The sequence below is a fragment of the Vipera ursinii genome (assembly GCF_947247035.1).
Source record: "Vipera ursinii genome assembly, chromosome: 5".
NCBI classification, from domain to species: Eukaryota; Metazoa; Chordata; class Lepidosauria; order Squamata; family Viperidae; genus Vipera; species Vipera ursinii.
In genome coordinates this window covers 57,330,778-57,349,668 of record NC_139518.1, presented here as the reverse complement: position 1 = coordinate 57,349,668, position 18,891 = coordinate 57,330,778, and the positions used below count along the sequence as shown (strand labels likewise).

The window sequence follows — 18,891 nt, the reverse complement described above, 5'->3', positions numbered from 1 at the left end:
CCTGGCAGAACTGGGTTTCCTTCCTGAATCAAGGGAGTTCTATGCAGGATTCCTTGTCTGGTGATTTCTCAAAAGCATGTTAAATGTTTTGGAAAGCCAGCTGTGAATTCTTCCAAAATAGTCCTGAATGCCAGGTATAAAAGGCGCTTGCATAAGATTTGAGAAACACGATAAATTATCCCAGTCAGGCATAATACAGGGGAGATATTTCTGTGGAAGCGACCGAGTTTTGGTCTACCTGTCACACAGAGTAGTTCCATAGGTAGTAAATTAAAGGTAAAGGTTCCCCCGCACATGCGTGCTAGTCGTTTCCGACTCTAGGGGCCGGTGCTCATCTCCGTTTCAAAGCCGAAGAGCCAGCGCTTGTCTGAGGATGTCTCCGTGGTCATGTGGCCAGCATGACTAGACGCCAAAGGCGCATGGAACGCTGTTACCTTCCCACCGTAGTGGTCCCTATTTTTCTACTTGCATTTTTATGTGCTTTCGAACTGCTAGGTTGGCAGAAGCTGGGACGAGTAATAGGTGCTCACTCTGTTACGTGGCACTCGGGATTCGACCCGCCAAACTGCCGACCTTCTGATAGGCAAGCTCAGCGTCCTAACCCACTGAGCCACCGCGTCCCTTAGGTAGTAAATTACAGTAGCCTAAAATGACTCATATAACCAGGCAGATCCCATCAGCCACATCAGTAAAATGTGCTATCGCAACCATGGCAAACCTTGTATCTGAAGCAGAGAGAAAACACTATTGTAGACAGCTGAAGATATTGAGCTGACTCAGCTGTGGCTTGAGCTGAACACATGACAATTATGGATGTTTGTGCTGTACTTAGGGGGTGTGGTTAACCCCCAACTAGGTTCACTTACTATACTAAGCCAGGACTTCAGACTGCTGATCAGGCCCCACCCAAACAGATGACTGGTCAGCATGTTAGTCAGGCTTGTCATTTTCAGTATTTTAAATCTCGGGGACTATTGTGTTCATGCATAAATTCATTGGAGTATGAAAATGACCGTCCCAAGACATTTGTCTTTTGTTTGGTTTTCCCTTTGTATGGCATGCAAACTCAGGGACTGTGGTTTATAAGCCATGATTTATCGCAAGGCTAACTGACAATTTTTGGCCTTCAGGGACCTGGCTTGTAATGTGTCACTAAGGGACATTGCCTTTTGATACTAGGATAAAAGGGAGATGCATTGTCAAGAATCTGTTTTACCTCATTTTTTTTATTTAAATGTTAGCAGTTTTGCTGACATAATTTTGGCTGAATTGGGGTTTCTTTAGGGAGCAATCTAGAAGTATGAAAGCCTTCACAATATCAAATTGTATTAAATTATATTTAAAATTACATTTCAAATCTTGGGTTCTGTAAACCTAAAAGAGTGGCTGCTTTGGTAACATCCTACTAAGATTTTGGTTCAAGAGATGGACTTTTAGATTTAGCATGTTTTGTAAACCCAGAGAGACAGTTTGGTCTAATGGTGAAAACACCAGAAACCAGGAGACTCTGAGTTCTAGTTCCATTTTAGGCATGAAAATTGACTGGGTGACTGAACTAATCTCTCTATGACATCAGGCTCTGACAACAGTCAGTCAGTTCTTTGTGTAACCAATGGAAAACTCTAGCTATACAAACGTAACACAGGTTTGAGGGCTAGCAAGCAGCGGATTTGAAAATGGGAGATAAAGCTGAACTCAATCTCAAATATCTTGTATCTTTTGTATAAAAAAAGTGGATTTGGGCAGGTGTAAGTTTTGTGAGTCTGACATCACAAATTGCAGTAATAATTTCTGGGGCTTGTGTGGTAACAGGAAAAGAGGCAAATTCCAAACCTCCAGAGATGCCTCTCCCTGACCTTGAATGACTGTTTCTGCCCTGCCTTTCTTTTTGTCCAGCGAGGTGGTTTTTTTTGTAAGATTGCAATCGAAAGATTCATATACAGGTAGTCCTTGACTTACGACCACAGTTGAGCCCCAAACATCTGTTGCTAAGCAGGACAGTTGTTAAACGAGTTTTGCCCCATGCTACAACTTTTCTTGCGACAGTTACTAAGTGAATCACTGCAGTAGTTTGTAACATGGTTGTTTGGTGAATCTGGCTTCCCCACTGACTTTGCTTCTCACAGGGTCCCCAAAGGTGATCACATCATCCCGGGACTGTGCAACCGTCGTAAGTACATGCCAGTTGCCAAGCTTCTGAATTTTGATCAGGTGACCACTGGGATGCTGCAGTAGTTGTAACTGTGAAAAATGGTCATAAGTCACTTTCTTCAGTGCCGTTGCAACTTCAAACAGTCGCTAAATAAATGGCTGTAAGTTGAGAACTATCTGTACAGTTGGCCTGTGTTTAGGACAGTTGCAGTGCCTCAGGTTCATATAGCCTCCCTGGTTGCCTTCTGACAAGCAAAGTCAATGAGAAAAGCCAGATTCATTTAACAACTGGATTCGCTTTACAACTGCGGCAAACAGGTTGCAAACTGGGGCGCAACTCACTTAACTGTCTTGCTTAACTTTTGGGTTCAGTTATGGTTGTAAGTCAAGGACTAGCTGTATTGCACTATTTTAAAAAAAAATTAATCACAATGTTCCAATTATAGCCTGATGGGATTATATATCTAGGTTCAAGTACAGGTAATCCTTGACTTCACAACCACAATTGATCCCAAAATTTCTGCTGCTAAATGAAATATTTGTTAAGTGAATTTTGCCCCATTTTACGACTTTTCTTTGCACAGTTGTTTAAGTGAATCATTGCAGTTGTTAGACTAGTGACATGGTTGTTAATGGAGTCTTGTTACCCCATTGAGTTAGAAGGTCACAGAAGGTGATCATGTGACACTGCAACCATCCTAAATATGATTCAGTTGCCAAGCTTCTGAATTTTGATCGCATAACCATGGAGATGCTGCAATGGTTGTAAGTGCAGAAAACTGTCATAAGTCACTTTTTTCAATGCCGTTGTAACTTTGAGGTTGGTCATGCTGATTGGATATTCCAGAGAATGCAGTTGTTATCAACTTCTCATCAGTCAGTCATACCCTTTTTATCTGAGATTCGAACCTGGGCTGATTATATATTAGGCAGTTGCTTTAACTTCCTGAGCCACAGGTTCTCTATTAGCTACTGTATTAGTTCTTTCTCTATGACTGACTGATGAGAACATAAGAAGTTCGAAATGATCATTTCAGCCTCCCTAAAAATTCTTTATTAGCAATTTGAATAATTTACATAAATAATGAGCTGTCATAAGTTGTGACTATATCCTGTGGATAGCCTTGAGTTAGTCCAAACAGGAAAGAAAGAGTTAATTAGCAAGGCATATTCAAATGACTTGACAAATATTTAACACATATATCTCCCTTGCTTCCTAGCTAATAGAGAAAGAACCTGTGGCTCAGGAAGTTAAAGCAACTGCCTAATATATAATCAGCCCAGGTTCGAATCTCAGATAAAAAGGGTATGACTGACTGATGAGAACATAAGAAGTTCGAAATGATCATTTCAGCCTCCCTAAAAAATTCTTTATTAGCAATTTGAATAATTTATACACACACACACACACACACACATATATATATGTGTGTGTATGTATGTACGTATGTACGTATGTATATGTATATGTATATGTATATGTATATATACTGCTCAAAAAATAAAGGGAACACTTAAACAACACAATGTACTGTATTTAATAGAGGGAACAGAAGATAAAACATCCTACTATTAAATACAGTACATTGTGTTGTTTAAGTGTTCCCTTTATTTTTTTTGAGCAGTATATACACATACATATGTGTATCTATATGTATGTGTGTATAATGTGAGTTTTCCCTACTGTAGTACTGTTGTACTACAGGTAGTACACTTGTACTATCTGTATCACACTAAGCCAAAATAAGCGACATTATGATTCTGTTTACAGAACACATTGAGACAGAAAATGGCCAACCTCATTTCATGTACAACGTTGGATGAATCTATATTAGTTCAATGTGCTCTGCAAACTCGGAAAGCTGAAGTAAATTACATTTAAAGCTACTAAAGGTATGTTGCAGAAACTATATGAGCCCTAGATGGCATCAAAAGGAGATGGAAAATCACTCTTGGTTGACACTTAGTGGTTGTTTTTACAGCTCATTTTACAGATTTTTACAGCCCAATATTTTTTCTTTCTTTGTATAAAAGAAGAAAAAATAAACGAAAAAGGAAAAATATGTATATATATATACATATATTTTTATGTATATATATACATAAAAATCCATGCCTAAAAAGAAAAATAGGAAAGGGAAAGTAGAACGAGGTATGCAACTTATAACAAAACTCACCATTTTTAAACACTGTATTGAACAATAGAGATGATACAGTCTACACTTCCATTTTGCCAATAGACAGCTAGTTCAAGAAGTTGAAACTGAACACATCAGTGAAGAGTATAGATCTCATTTAGTACAGTCACAGCAGAATAATCTTTTGCTTTGTGCAGTGCTTGATAAAGCCACAGCTCTTTATGTATTTATCACTTTAGTAAATATGGTTCGTTGATAATCTTTCTTGGGCATCCAAAGCATGAAAAACGTTTGCCGACTTAGCCTCAACTTAGGTTCATAAGAAAGGTACTAAATATGTGGTAACCCTACCAAATGTCAGCTAATGAATGAATGCAAATCAGTGTGTCCTTTCTAGTATAAAGTATGTGCTTTAAAGGAATTGCTTACAAGACGTCTGCACTCAGATGGCGGGGAAAAACACTGAACAGAGAGCCTTTGAAGTTTGAAATATTGGAAATGTCACTATGATGACACCGTGAAATACCTGCAAAAATTAAAGGTAATCACTATAGTTGGCTTTATAACCTTATTGGCATGTTGTTTTAAAACTTCTAATAGCTGATTAGTGTCAAAAATCCAATTTTAAAATTACAAGTTTAAATATAAATAAAATCTCACCATTGTTAAAGAAGCAGTTTTTTAAAAAAAATATCAAACTACTTTATACATCCCAAGCAGGGCAAAGGGTTTAGTTTAATGTGGGATATAGCTGAATTCATCCAGGAGGTACTTATTAGCAAAGGTATGTGGCAATAGCAATAGCATTTAGGCTTATATACCACCCCATAGTTCTTTACAGCAAGGGTCCCCAAGCCCTGGTCCATGGATGGGGACCGGTCTGCGGCATGCCAGAAACCGGTCCACACAAACAAGTGAAGCCCCATCCACAGGATGCAGGCAGCACATGAAACCATACCCTTCCAGTCCCTGGTGCCCAAAAGGTTGAGGGCCGCTACTTTACAATGTCAGCATATTGTCCCCAACAATCAGGATCCTCATTTTACCAACCATGGAAAGATGGAAGGTTGAGTCAACCTTGAGCCCCCTCAGCATCGAACTCCAGGCTGTTTGCAGAGTTTGCCTGCAATGCTTCTTTTGAACCACTGTGCCACCAGGGCTCCTACATGGTGGTTACAGGAATGAGGAGAGAAGCACAAGTCCAGATCCACAGATCTTCATAGTGTAATATTGGACAGTTCCCACTTGTTTCACAGCTCAGCAAAAGACTTCCCATCCTGTAATCAAGGAACAGCTATTTTGAAACCATTGGTGGGAGCAGGAATAACAATGCTCCAGAAAGGACAGGGGAATACCGATATTTGGAATATCCCATCAGGAGGACTTTCCCATCCTGTAGCTCAGTACTATTAATAAGAGCTTTGCTAGGCTGTGGCTCTCAGTAGATAATATGAAGGCGAGGAAGAATGCCATATGCTGTTCGTTTAAGCCCTGCTATAAGTCAAGGGTTTTTTTCCCTTCCATTAATCCCATCCCTTTGCCTATCCATCCATGAAAGTCATACTTCCTTTTTTTCCCTATGAAGGCAGTGAGGAAAGTATTTGCATCTTTATTTGCAGATCAGGCTAAGATTAAATCTAGCCCTGGGACAGCCAGTCTTGTAATATTTTTTTTCAGAGTCACTCCCAGCATGGCACTCAAAAGACAACTTTAGCTGTCAACCCAGAAATAGTTGTCTGATAAACAGGTTGTTTCAACCAGCTATACAGTAAATCTGGTTTAAAGTGTATATTCCTAATACCTTAAAGGCATCTTCTACAATTTCTTGCATTGTCCTCTGCTCTAAGGCATCATTCAGATCTGTATGCATTGTGATTGGATTTTTCAAGATATGCGTTCTGTATTTTTATGAATTCTTTTAGAATTCCTCATTTGTCATGGCCACATACAACTTTGAAAAAGTAACAATAGGACTGAAAAAAATAACAAATCAAGAACGTGGTATGACAGGAGGTGCATTATCTGGAGACTTGACATCAGAAACTCAGAAAAACATCATTACTGCATTTTATTAACTGTTCTCACTATATAAAATTGTCTTCTAAATCAACTGGCCAGCTCGTCTTGTAGAGGCAAATGGATTCCATTTTCATTTTTCAGTTGTGCGTGTGTTTTACTGTTGCCAGGACAACCTTGATTTCTAGCTGTGATACAAGTGGCCTTTATAATTAAATACAGATTACCCTGCATTATTGGCCTTAATCAGCTGGAATATCAAACCATGTAAAAAAGGAAGCCTTCTTAGGCCAGAGGAAATAAAGGCAAAAAGACTTTTGCAGTGAAATTAGGAACGGAACAATTATTCAGCTTTTCTTCAACTAGGGTTATTTTGGTGGAAATGCTAGAAGTTTTATTCCGACACATCTGGAGGGAAAGGCTGTGCTAATTCTTTACTACCTGAGAAGTGTCAGTTCAATGGATGTCAAATGCAGTCTTAATTGATGGGTCGGTTCAATTAACAAGCTACTTTTTTAGTTCTGGCCTCTCATCAGTTACAGGCCGGCCTCAACCTACGACCACAGTTGAGCCCAAAATTTCTGTTGCTAAGCAAGACAGCTATTAAGTGAGTTTTGCCCCATTTCATGAGCTTTCTTGCCCCAGTTGTTAAGTGAATCACAGCAGTTGTTAAGTTAGCAATATGGTTGTTAAATGAATCTGGCTTCCCCATTTGACTTTGCTTCTCAGAAGGTGAATCGCAGTGACCTTGGGTCACTGCAGCCGTCATAAATATGAACCAGTTTCCAAGCATTTGAATTTTGATTATGTGACCATGGGGATTCTGCAATGGTTGTCAGTGTGAAAAATGGACATAAGTCTCTGTTTTCATAGCTGTTGTAACTTTGAACGGTCACTAAATAAACAGTTGTAAGTCGAGGTCTATCTGTACGGCAGACATGTCAAACACAAGGCCCGGGGGCCGGATCCGGCCCGCGAAGTGGTTTCATGTGGCCCGCGAAGCTATCCTGGAAACAGTGAGGGAACGGCCCCCACTGCCTTGGCCCTGGCCCAGAGACCCTCCTTCTGCCAGAGACCCTCAGATCTGCCCCACTCCTGCCCAGTGCCCCATAGACACCCATGATGCAAATGATGTATAGCTGGCCACGCCCACCCAGTAGGCCATACGCACTGTAGCCATGCCTACCCAGTAGGCCACGCCCACCCTGGCCACACCCACCCGCCCCCCTGAGGGCAACCGCAATGCTGATGCGGCCCTCAATGAAATTGAGTTTGACACCCCTGCTGTACGACATTATAATGTAGATCAGTATTTTCCTCAGTGCTGGCTGGGCAATTCTGGGAGTTGAAATCCACACCTCTTAAAGTTGCCAATTTTGAAAAATACTGCTGTGGATAGTTTAATTCTGGTTTAGTTATCCTTTGAACCCAGACATTATGGATGTAAATTTTACTTTCTGGCTTAGCCCATACTGTAGATTCCCAGCCAATTTTTGCTTTCTACTTGAGTGTGATGGGTGAATGCAGTTGATCAGTTGGCCAATTTTGAGACAGAAGGACTACTACACAAGAACAGCTCTAAGCTGGAATAAGGTAATGAAGCATAACTTTCTTATTGCTTATTGCTTACTGTATTCATCAGTTCGAAAGCACGTAAAAATGCAAGTAGAAAAATAGGGACCACTACGGTGGGAAGGTAACAGCGTTCCGTGCGCCTTTGACGTCTAGTCATGCCGGCCACATGACCACAGAGATGTCCTCAGACAAGCGCTGGCTCTTCGGCTTTGAAACGGAGATGAGCACCGGCCCCTAGAGTCGGAAACGACTAGCACGCATGTGCGGGGGAACCTTTACCTTTACCTATTCATCTACGTATTTTTTTCTGCCACTATGGAGAACTTTTAATTTGTGATAGTTTACCTTTCTGCAAAACTTAACAGCACCTCCTTCTTTGTCTTCTAAGATATAATCCTGAGGAGAAAAGGCTTGATTTTGATGGAGTTAAGTCAAAGGTCTCTTTTCTGAGACTGGGAATCAGCCTTTCCCATTATATATAACAAATTACCTTGGTGCGTGTGTGCCCCTGTGTGTCTAAATTTATGTTTCCAAATTTAGAGAGGTACAGATGTTTCTTTTTTCACTATTCCCAAGGTTAGAGGTGATAATCCCTTGCAAATTGCACTTTTGTCAATGTAAACAGGCGCTGCTCCAAGTACTTTCTATTCTTTTGTGAACATGGGATGGATCACAACTGCATTTTTTTTTCTCACTGTTCCCCATTTACACAGGTATTGATTTACAGTCCTTTTGGCGAAGCCGAATGAACTTAGGCAGAAGTTGCAAAAGAAAGACCTGCCAGTGGCTTCTTCTCAATAAACAGAGAGCAGGGCAAAGAATACAAAGCAGCATACAGCCATCACCGTGGTGGGTGATATGTTTTTGAAATATAGATAAGGGAGTGCCGATGTCCAAAGGCAATATGGTTTGAACTATTTTAAAATATTGTTTTGCTGCAATCTCTTGGGGGTGGTGGTTCTTGCACTTTAAGAGGTAGTGAATGAGACTGGAGCAAAATACTCACAAGGCAGCAGTTGGAGGAATTGCTGGATTGGAGGAACTGTCTGGAGGTGGTGGTCTTCCAACAAAATAAAATGAAGGAAAGGAGGGAAAGTGAACAGTGAGTGATGATCCTCAGTAACTTTTGGCACCATTTAGAATGCTCAGTTGGCCCACTTAAAGGAGAAAGTGGAGAATCTTAAATCTCTTCCTTGTCCTGTTACTTATTAAATAACTTGTTAATATGTGATTGTGGCAGTGTGGAATGGGGTGATTTGAGCTCCTGTGGGGATCCAAAGGCTTCTTTCAACAATATTGCTGCACCCTCTCTACAGGCACTGGGGCTTTCCACTCACTTGACTTTCAGACTCAGGAAAGAGAAAACATTTGCTGAAAACGAAGGTAAAATTGAGACTGCCCTTCCCATTGTAAGAGTCAGACTGAAGGAGAGAAAGACACATTATGACCGGGGTCTAAGCATTTGCTTTTCCATGCCTTCGTTTTTCTCTGCCCTAGAGGAACTGCAAGGTCTGGATTAAAAAAAAGAAGACATGATGGTAGCCATGATGATGCGATTGAACTCCACTTGTTTTATTATTATTTTTTATGAAAATTTTATGCTGCCCATTTTGCCGCTAAAGCATTTTTTATATGCATCACAGTCATCGCTTTGATTGCACTGCTGTTTTAACAACAGTGTGGACCTCTCTGTTCTGCTCATTACCTGGAAGCTAGGCGAGACAGCAGTTTTCTTTTGTGGTGCCTGGACGTCTTGAACTAGAATTTCCGCACATTCACTACACCGTGTACCAGTAGCCCTGAACTACCTAACAGTTCACTTAGTGACCATTCAAAATTACAACGGCATTGAAAAAAGTGACTTAGGACCGTTCTTCACACTTATGACCATTGCAGCATCCCCATGATTTACATTTGGATGCTTGACTGACACACATTTATGATGGCTGCAGTGTCCTGCGATCCCCTTTTGTGACCTTCTGGCATTCAGTGTCAATAGGGAAGCTAGATACACTTAACAACCGTGTTACTAATTTAACTTCAGTGATTCACTTAACATCTGTGACAAGAAAAGTTGTAAAATGGGGCAAAACTCACTTAACAAATTTCTCACCTAGCAACATAAATTTTGGGCTCAATTGTGGTCGTAAGTTGAGGATTACCTGTATTTTGTTCCTTGATCCTTGTTTTGACTCTTGTCCTTTTGTCTGTTGGCTAACAAGGTCCCTTTGGGGTATTTTATGGAGTCTGTGCTGTGATTTTAGAAATTCTTATCTCACTTCCCCAGACTTCTTCCAGCATTATCTTAGCTTTCATCTTGCACATAGGTTTTGGATATGTAAAGATCAGCAGTGTTCTTGATCTAGTTGGTAAATTTAATCTAATTAGATTTTGTCTTAATCTGGAAATGTCTTCTAAATCATGGGGAGATAGTATGAATCAGAGAGAGATATAAGGAGAAAAAGATAAGAACATAATAAGAGCTAATATTAGGTAATACCACACTCGGTTCTAGTTTAAAATCTTACTTTCAGTCGTGGCAAATTGAATACCTTTGAAAGATCCACAAGCAAATCTGGAGGAGACTTTTGTTGTTCCCTAGAAACTTTTGTAACAGTGTCTCTTACCCTAGAGTCAGAATTCATCTTCTACCTTTGGTACTTTTATCCTTCGTGAAATCTATGTAGGTACTTTTTAAAACTATAGTATCTGGAGTGCTATAACTTATGACCGCAATCAAATTTCATTTTTTATACATCTGTACTCTTAAGAACAATTACTGAGGACAGATACGTTCATTTGAATAAGTACAAAAACATATATGTTGGTTTTTAAAACAGCAGAGGTACAAAAATGAAAGTAACTGCTTCTCGATAGTTTAATTTAAATATTCTGATTGTTTATGCTGTACAAATGAGAAAATGAATGCAAACGCATTCAATATGTACAGATATTTTCCTTAAGGAAAAAAAAACATTCAAAACAGCTGTGCAAACCTTTTAGGGCTTGTGCTACTTGATATCTAAGTTAGGTCAGCCCAATAATATATTTTGGGTGCAGTTAAAACATGATAAGTAGGCCACAACAATTCCAGTCTTGCTCCTTCTTTCTTGACTCTTGTTCTTGGGCAAAACAAAGTTAGGTTCCAGAAGGTTTCAGAAACATAACCAACTTCACCTTTAACAACAATTTTAAGTCATAACGCATTAGTGCCAGTGAGATACCCTACGTACCTTTTCTACAGCAAATAATTGGAAGCAATAAACACCTTTGGGAGGGGGAAGGTGTTCAGAAAAAGTCAAGATGATGGTTGCTGTAGTGTGATCACAGCCCCATGACTTTCATATGTGTGTCAACATTGCATGCATGCATTCAAAGAGGTGTTGCTTTGAGTACACTGCCATAGACTCCATGTTGACTGTTGACTTAGTGGATACTGCTGAACTCCATCCTGATCCATCACAGTTTTACAGGTACAGACATCATATAGATAAGTTGAAGACTTAAAGGAGGTCAGTTTCAAATATTTGCTGAAGCTTTTTTTAGTTTTGGGATATTTTGCTTTAGTTACAACTGCATTTCTGAAACATTTGATGATGAAGACTGTGTATATTCATATAACATATTCAGTTCTGGTCAGGTCTAGTAAGATGCTCCAAACTTCACTGTGAATTAAACTGTATTAATCTGCCATAGTTTGTTTGTCCAGTCATGTCAGACTCTTAAGGGATAGTGCTTATCTTCTTTTCTTAGCTGAGGGAGCCAACATTGTCCAAAGACACTTTCATGGTCATATGGCCAGCATGACTCTATGCTGAGATGCACAGAACGCTGTTACTGGGAGCGTGAGGGGGCTGGCCAACAGAGTGGGATGGATGCAATTGGGGTCTGGACTTGGGGGGATGGAGGGGCAATGGCCTGAGAACCCCAGCTATGCCAGAGGCAGTGCTTGCCCCGAAGGAACTTGGACACTCATCCCCACGCTGGATGGGGAGGTGCCTGGACCCAGGGGGCAGGTCATTCTCACAGCTGTCATACCCCCGTCAGAATCTGAATCTGCTGAGGAAAAGGTTCTGGAACTGGAGCTTATGGAGGTTGAGGGAGAGGCTTCAGAGGAATGTGAGGAAGAGCAGACTGAGGCAGGCCAGAGCCTTTCAGGATTGGGACAGGATGAACATGAGAGACAGAGCTCAGGCGATGAGCAAGGGCCACCCTCTCCTGATCCTAGAGCACGGAGAGTGGAGAGAAGGAGGGAACAATGCAGGCAGGCTCAACTACTCGGGAGGAGAACGTCCCACCCCTTTCGGGTTCGGGACTGGGCGCTTGGCTCAGCCTGGGAACCCTCCGCTTGGGAGGCCCCAGGGCTGCCAGGAGGAACGTGGCGAGTCGAGGTGGAGCTTGAACCCAGGCTGCCAGCTTTACAGCTGGCAAGCTCAGCATCTTTAACTGCTGAGCCATTGTGCCCTTTTCAAGGTCCTTAGAGTAATTCTGAATCCATGAAGATACAGACTTGAAATGGCATTCAAATGGGAATCAAGTGAAGGTTATCTGCTGCTCCCTTGTTCTGCTGCTGTGCTCTATAGAGCAGATTCGTACTGGAATTGGTCTTCTGATGAGGTAACCAAGGAGAGGGGAAGAGAGAATCGGAAGGATATTTCTGTGGGGAAGTAGAAGGAGCAGATCTGGTTTGCAGGTATTATATAGAAAGAGGAAAGGTGGGGGAGACACCTGCTGTCCAGACATTGTGGATGTGAAGAAAATAGTGTAGTTACACTTGGAGTGCCATGGGAGGTAATGATATGTTCCTTGCAAATTTCATTTTGTTTCAGAGTTGAATTCAGTTAAAGTTGATCTCTTTCTAAACACAGTTCATCTCTTGGGCCATTGCTTCCCCATCAATGAATCGCACAGTGGGAAGACTCTGGGCACCCTCTGCCCTTGCGAATGGAGAGGTAGCCACTTTTAGCTTGCAATTCTCATTACGTTTTCCTGTTAGTGTATCCTATGTCATCTTATAGGTCTCTTCTAAGGAGGTATGTGCCGAATTATCACCTGATCCACTTCTTGCCTAATTCAGTTAATACCCTTTATGGAAGTCTAGCCCCACTGAATATAGCTCATTGAACGTATGCCCCCGCCCCCTTCAGAAGGTAGTGTATCATTCACTTCAAAGAGCTTAGCAAGACAGCCCTCGCTTTGTTCCAAGGATTATCCTATTAATTCTGCTGAATAAGCATCTGGACCCCTGCCCTCAAAAGTCCTGCTCTGACATTCTTAAATATACCACTATAACAATTCATGTCATAAGGAACTTCTCCTACTGATATGCACCTTTAGCAGTCATGTGCTTTTTTTTGACATTGTAGTGCTGTATGACCACTCTTAAAACTTTTATTCCAATAGGACCATTGTTTATCATCAAAACAATGGCATTTTTTCCAGTTTGGAATATAATGTTTTATAATTTTAAAGTTGGACTGAAAATGAAAAATGTTCTTATTGTCATATTAGTTTTCATATGAATTTTACATAATATTAAAGAGGTTGCTTGTAAGTAAAAATAATGTTATATTAGGAATTCAGCTACAATAATTTTAAATGTATTATTGCTAGCATTTATTCTATAGTGCATAGGGCTTTTTTAAAAAAAATGAAAGACACCGCACAGGTTTTGAAAGGGTAATAGAATTTCATCTTATCAGTTGGAGCTGCAGTGCTATAAAATGATTGCAACCCAAAAGTTAATGCTTGTCATGAAAATACTTTCTTTAAAAAAAAAAGACAACAGAAGATATTATAACTCAGATAGCTTTGAGGTTGAATAAAAGAGGCATAGATATTCATACATTCTGTGTAGATAAAAACCAAGCAGGCTTTTAAAAATTGAAATTCCAAAGGTGCCTTTTATTTAAGAGAAGCTACTGTGAATTTATTTTGCAAATATAGCAGAAGAGTAGCAATGTGACATTTTTTTTATAAGGATGCTAGCCTTAATTTTTCCTTTTACAAGAAAAAATAGAAGTCCATTTGGCCAGCAATAGACTTTGCTTGAATATTTGTGCTTTGTTTTTGTTGTTATATTTCTCTGTTCCTGTGAAGGCTTTCAGCCTGTCTAAATCATGAAACTTCTCATCCCCCATTTTTCCCTTGTTTTCATTTTAGGTCAAGAAATGGTGATGGGTCGACCATAGATGATAACCAGATATAAGCACAATATTCCAGCACTAAAGCTGAAGTTTACTAACATTGTCTCTAATGTTACAAAACCTGTGTAATCCCAATGCTTTGTAGACCTTAAAGCAGGAGGGTGAAAATGAAAATAAGGAAGAAGCCACATTTGTTGTTCTTCCTATTCCTCAATTAAACAACCCTTCTGTCATGAATCTGAAAGATTAAATTTACATGATGTAAGGGATGAATGGAATGAACACGAACAAGACAGTAGCCAAGTTGTTACTTTCTTGGAACTTGTAGTCAACATGTACCATTTTGTTTATAAGCAGAGATGGACATGGAAATCGTTGTGGGGAAAGGAAGCACCAGAAGAAGGCTAAACAGGTGATAAAAAGTTTTAAGAATCCATCATATTTGATGAAATGATTGCTAGGAGTCTGGAGCCAGCATATAGAATACATTAACTTTTAATTGGTTTGTTTTGATTGCAATACCACATATACATATTATGTATTTTCCTTTGTTCTTTTGTTCCTTATTGTTTGTAGAACAATGTCATTCCTCTAAGAGAACACACCTCTGCTGCACTCACTTCAGTCTGCTTCCTTGAGTCTCCAGGTCAAATGAACTCCAATAACAGATCTAGGCTACGTGCGAGAAGTCTGGAAGTCTGTTCAGATTTGATCCTAACAACAGCATTTGAGACCGTCTTCACCAACAGCATTTGAGGATACCTAGCATCCTTGGAATTAATTGGGTCATTTAATCCCTTCTTAGTGTTCTCATACCTTACTAGGCCTCACCACTTTGATTTAGTTAAGTGTATTGTGGTACTGTGGCTTTAGTGCAGAAAAGCTGATTAAAGAGAAAGAAGCAAATCTATTAGATTCAGGACAAGTTCTTGTGTTAAAAATGTCTTGTTGTCATGCTGTTCTTTTCTTTCTGTCTCACATACTTGATCTCTGCACTCTTCATTATTGCTACTAAATATCAGAATGTTAATAAATGAAGTAAAGTATATAAGCCGAAGCATATAATAAATAAATAGGAATGCTAGCAAATTATATGATTGGTTTCTAAATAAAAATTATTTGCAGCCCAAAATATCTTGTGATCAATTACAATTCATAAAGATATTTTCTTTGAAAGGGATTCCTTGTGATTTGGTTTGATACCCGTACTGGCATCCAACCTTGTAGGAAAGACCTGGGGCTATACAGTGATAAGCAATGACATTTTGCTCAGACTTTGAGATTGTTTTTCAGGACTATATCGGATATTGCAATTCTAGATCTCAAAGATTAACAGAAACAAGCATTCTAGCAATTTTCTCCAATCAGAATTTGTATCCTTCAACTTTGTCACCCTTGACCAGGGGTAGCTGACTCAGGAATTCTGGGTGTAGAAGTCCATGAGTCATAAAAGAGCCAAGGTTGCCTAGCCCTGCCCTAGACAGCTCTATGAACATTTAGGCTTATTTCCAGGTTTGCTGAGACAGTTGTACATATTCTCTAAGCATCATATAACTGTTAAAGCCTTACAGGTATTTGTGAGAAACTAGAAAGGAAAAAGATATCAATAATCCCGAAGACTTAGAATTATGTTTGAAAGAACAACATTGTCCTGAACCTTGTTTATAATTCTTAATTGATGGGATGAAGGTACAGGATATAGGCTATAGGCTGCCTTTTGATTAGAGATCCTAGTTTGCATAGAATATTGTGGTGATTACGTGAGGTAAAATTGGGCTTCAGTTATACTAATGACATATTGCCCCCCCCAAATATGTCAAAATTGATTGTGCCTTTACTATGAACAAGGTATGGTGAAATATAACATGGACATGACAAAGGTTCTTAACGTAATCTATTCTTTCTTTATCAAATTAAAATGATATGTGAACACTTGGATTGATTAAAATTACAATGTGTAGTAAGAGTCAAAGTATCTTGCCTTGTCTGGTCATGACCAGGCCATGTGAAAGATTAAAACTTGGAAAGTAAAGGAATACGCCCCTTTGAGCCAGCTCCATTTGAGTTCGGGATTGAGGTCATCATTTTATACTGATTCTTTTCATTTCGCTGGGCTGGTTCCAATCAGTGTTGGTTGGTGGGGAAAGATCATCCCCTAGGCCCCTTCTTTGTGTGGTTCTATTCTCTTTTCCATCCTTTTCAACATCTACATGAAACTGCTGGGTGAGGTTATCTACTGGTTTTGGGATTTGGTATCATCATACTTTTAAATTCAGTCTGGGCAAGTGAGGTTTGTCAGGGTTCTGTGTGTAGAGACTGTGCACATTTGAATGGGGAGGAACTGTCTTTAACTCATCCTATTAAGACCAAGCTGCGTGTGTTTGGACTACACAGATCTGAGGTTTTTCCAACTTTGGCCTTAGATAGATTCTACTTCCCTATTCAAGAATGGCATGCAGTTTGGGGATCTCCTTGGACTCACAGTTCCTTCTTTATGAACAGCTGGCAGGTGTGGTGAGGAAGGTTTTTGCCCAACTTCATCTGGTGCACCAGTTGTACCTTTTTTCCTAGACTGAGGGGGCTTTCAGTCACTCATGTCCTAGTTAATCAAATCAAATCATGATTTGATTCTACATGGAGCTATCCTCGAAGACCACCTTCATTACCTACGGCAACACCTGCGGCCGGCGTCAACTTCCCTCCGTCCAGTGCGCTCCCACAGAGAGGGCCTCCTCAGGGTGCCTCCGATCAAAGAATGTCGATTGGTGGCCCCTAGGGGGAGGGCGTTCTCTGTGGGCGCGCCAGACCTGTGGAACCGCTTGCCGGTTGAGCTCCAGATGGCCCCCGACCTTCGCTCCTTCCGGCGCGATCTAAAAACTTATTTATTTGAGCAATCTGACCTGGTTTAATGGGTTAGGATTGGGGTTTTAATATGTTTTTAATTACTGTTTTAAACTTGGGCATAATATTTAATTGTTTTTTAACTTTTGTATTCTGTTTTTATATTTATTGCCCTGTACACCGCCCTGAGTCCTTCGGGAGAAGGGCGGTATAAAAATATAATAAATATAAATATAATATAGGTCCAGAATGCAGCTGTGGGGACAGTGATGGGCATGCCTCAGTATGCCCTGTAATGGCTCTGCTTTGCAAGCTGCACTGGTTGCCAGTTTTCCTCCAGACCTGCTAGTCACTACATGTAAAGCCCTATGGCATAATAGGGCCTGATTACTTGTGTATCTGCCTTGTTGATGCAATCTGGTAGGGTTGGTGTGCTTCAGGTTTCATTGATTATATAGTGCTTTCTGTCAGGACACCAGAAGTAGGTCTTCTCTGTTGCAATACCTGCGTCATTGATTTATGTCCCCCCCTGAATGCTTTGATTGTTCTTTGTTTTTAATTGTTTTCAACAATTGTAAAATGCTAAGTCATTGGGAGTCAGGCAGCATATACATTTAATTAATTACTATTATGATTAATAATAATGAAAGAAAAATAGTATCCGTGTTTGCGAAACATGGAGAAAGGGGAAGGATAAAATGGATCTGAATATGAAGGGCAAAAATGTATGTCAGGAAGAATGAATTTGAGAAATAGAGGGTGTCATCAGAGGCGCACAGAAATTTGTAGTTTGCTGATATTATTTGTTATGCTGCAGTGAACCATACTAACACAAAAACCAGGGGTGAAGTTTGAGCATAATTATGCTAAACCCTGAATGAATTGAGAATGCAAGTAAGTACCTGCTTAGAAAGTGGTCAGCATATTTCAGATATGTTGTCTAAACATGAATAACTCATGAATAAAGTAGATACCTTGAATTTTATAGATTTTTGTAGGACTAGGGAATTGAAGATTGGTTTCTGAATATGATAGGAATAGTATATAATGGAAGTTAAGATGAGAAAATAAATGGAATTAAGCAGGGATTAAGATAAGGAAGTACAGCATTGCCTTGGGTGTTCAGCATAAATAATATTTATATAACATTAGAAGTCTGTTGATGGGAACATGAGTATTTTGTATGGAAATGATTCTTCTGAATAACCTGAAATTTTAAAGTAATGTAGTCCTTGATATGATTTTAAAATGCCCTGTAAACCGCCCTGAGTCCTTCGGGAAAGGGCGGTATATAAATCTAATAAGATCTAAAATCTAAATGATAATAATTTCATCAGTTCTCAGATCTTTTAATTTGTATTTGCCTTACTGCATTAAAGTTGTAGCTCATCTTGTTTATTTTCCATATTCTGACTCTTAAGATAAAAATTTGAAAGTCATAAATGCATATAGATAAATACACAATTTCAATTTATCTTGCTCAAATACATTTATCCCAGTCTTTGTTGGGTGCTATCCATTGTGTGCCAACAGTACATCTTGCCAACAACTCAGACCATGTTCTCAGAAATAAAATCTTAACTACCAACAGAAATGATGTGTCATTCATTTGCAGTATTTCTCTTTCTCTTTTCCCTCTTTCATAGACATAAGTAAGAAGAGAATGCTGCTGGTGTTCCTAGATTGTTCAGGTTCCTTCCAAGAACTTCAAAGCCCAAGGTGAAACAGTTGCAGCAGCTCTTGGTGATATTACCTGATATTATCTCCAGGTGAATGACCAGCAAGAGATAGCTGTCAGTAGTCATGATGAATCTTGATAATTTCTCTGTCATATTCCTGGACTCTAGCTAGTTCTGGGAGTTTTTATTTTTTCATGAACCAGTACATTTGGCCAACAAGTTTTTATTTCTTCTTCCTCCCTTGTTGAATTAGCCAGATATACCACACCACTTTTCCCTTTTAGCTTCCTATTACCTTCCTATTAGATCTTTGAATTTATTCCCTGAAAAAACCCTGTCTGCCTT

General features: G+C 39.7%; 1 long non-coding RNA gene across 5 annotated transcripts; it reads left to right on the top strand.

The window, feature by feature from the left end:
• The first annotated feature begins 3,919 nt into the window (after positions 1 to 3,919).
• Positions 3,920 to 18,438, top strand: LOC310641503. Of its 5 annotated transcripts, none has more exons than XR_014492745.1 (6): positions 3,920 to 4,044; positions 7,772 to 7,898; positions 8,594 to 8,729; positions 12,749 to 12,832; positions 14,384 to 14,438; positions 14,603 to 18,438. It is a non-coding gene; the product is annotated as an uncharacterized lncRNA (long non-coding RNA). The 5 variants fall into 5 exon arrangements; XR_014492746.1 differs by having other exon boundaries at positions 14,381 to 14,438; XR_014492747.1 differs by having other exon boundaries at positions 12,710 to 12,832.
• Positions 18,439 to 18,891: the final 453 nt, after the last annotated feature.